We start from the raw sequence: 1,949 nt of genomic DNA on the forward strand, positions 1-1,949 counted from the left end.
TCTTGTCACCCAGGCTGGAGTGCAGTGGCACAATCTCGGCTCACCATAACCTCCACCTCCCAGGTTCAAGCGATTCTCCTGCCTCAGCCTCCTGAGTAGCTGGGATTACAGGTGCTTGCCACCACACCCAGCTGATTTTGTTTTAGTAGAGACAGGGTTTCTCCTTGTTGGTCAGGCTGGTCTTGAACTCCTGACCTCAGATGATCTGCCCGCCCTGGCCTCCCAAAGTGCTGGGTTTACAGGTGTGAGCCACCACGCCTGGCCACATATATCTCTTTCACACCCTGCTTTCAATTTTTTTGGATATATATCCAGAAGCAGAATTGCTGGATCATATAGTAATTCTTTTTCTTTAGTTGAGGAGCCCCCATACTGTTTTCCACAGCAGCTGCACCATTTCACATTCCCACCAGCAGGGCACAAGAGTTTTAATTTCTCCACATCCTTGCCAGCACTTGCTATTATTATTATTATTGGCCTGATAGTAGTTATTTTAGGGGTGTGAGGGAATAGTGGGGGAATATCTCATTATGGTTTTGATTTGCATCTCCCTAATGATTAGCAACTTTTCATGTGTTTGTTGGCCATTTGTATATCATCTTTGGACTTGAAATGTCTATTGAAGTCTTTTGTCCTGTTTATTTAGAGGCGGAGTACTCCTGTTGCCCAGGCTGCAGTGTAGTGGTGCAAACTGCTCACTGCAACTTCTGCCTCCAGGTTCAAGCAATTCTCCTGCCTCAGCCTTTTAAGTAGCTGGGACTACAGGTGTGTGTCACCATACCCGGCTAATTTTACTGTATTTTTTTTGTATTTTTAGTAGAGACAGGGTTTCACCATTGTTGGCCAGGCTGATCTGGAACACCTGACCTCAAGTGATCTGCCCATCTCAGCCTCCCAGAGTGTTGGGATTACAGGCGTGAGCTATGGCGCCTGGCCAGTCTTCTGTCCATTTTAAAATTGAGTTGTTTTATTGTTGTTGAGATTTACCGAGTTTTAAAACTCGATCCCCAATTAAGATTTTTTAAACACCTCTACCCGGAACAAACAGAACAAGTCTCTGCTGGCCCTGGCCCGTGTCAAGTCCTCAGATCCCCTGGGATGTTTGCTTCCAGGGAGGCCGGGCACTCCTGACTGATGACAGCGCTGCTCGCCCTCTCTCTGTTACCTGTAAGTGCCCCTTCCACACCCCTGGCCTCATGACAGATACTGTTGTGTGTTAGGCATTTCAGTATCTCAGTGGGGTACTGGGTAAGTGCTTAGTTAGCACTTGTTGCTGAGTAAATAAGCAGGTCCTGTAGTCTCTGAGGGTTTGATACCTACATGCACACCAGGTCTTTGATCTTGACCTTGAACTCTCCTACCCATGCCTGGCTGAAGCCTAGCTGTGGAACCCAGGCTGAGGCTGAAACCTCTAGAACTGGACCCTGGTGAGTCCTTAGGGGTCCTGATTATGACAGGTTCATTTTTCTTTTTTTCTTTTTTTCTTTTTACAGATTTGATTAGCCATCCTCAAATTAACTCATAGGAGCTGCTCCCCAAAACTAAACTAGCTTGCAACAGCTCAGCAGACATTCTGCAGGTTCTGCAGCTCTTTTCATTCAAGCTTCAGAGAAAAGTGCAGGAATCTTGTAGATTGGGTCCAAATCCCCCTTGCATCTTGGGAAGGGCGGTAGAGCCCGCAGCCAGCCACCTTTTGTTCTCTAGAAAATGAAATCCTTCGAGGCTGTGTTTGCACTCTGCTTCTCTACATCTGACTCCTGGGACTTCCAGAGGCTGCATTTGGGTCAGGGACCTGGGTTCTATCTTGCCTGTCATGCAAACCACACTCTCTGGGACTCACTATTCCTCCTAAATGATCTCTAAGATTATTTTTAGATTTAAAAAAAAAACCTGTTTGCCTATCTTTGGAAAGTGAGTTGTTTGAGGTCTGTTAGGCTTTAGTCACTTTT

Source organism: Cebus imitator, unplaced genomic scaffold (assembly GCF_001604975.1).
Source record: "Cebus imitator isolate Cc_AM_T3 unplaced genomic scaffold, Cebus_imitator-1.0 Scaffold19, whole genome shotgun sequence".
In the NCBI taxonomy this organism is placed as follows: Eukaryota; Metazoa; Chordata; class Mammalia; order Primates; family Cebidae; genus Cebus; species Cebus imitator.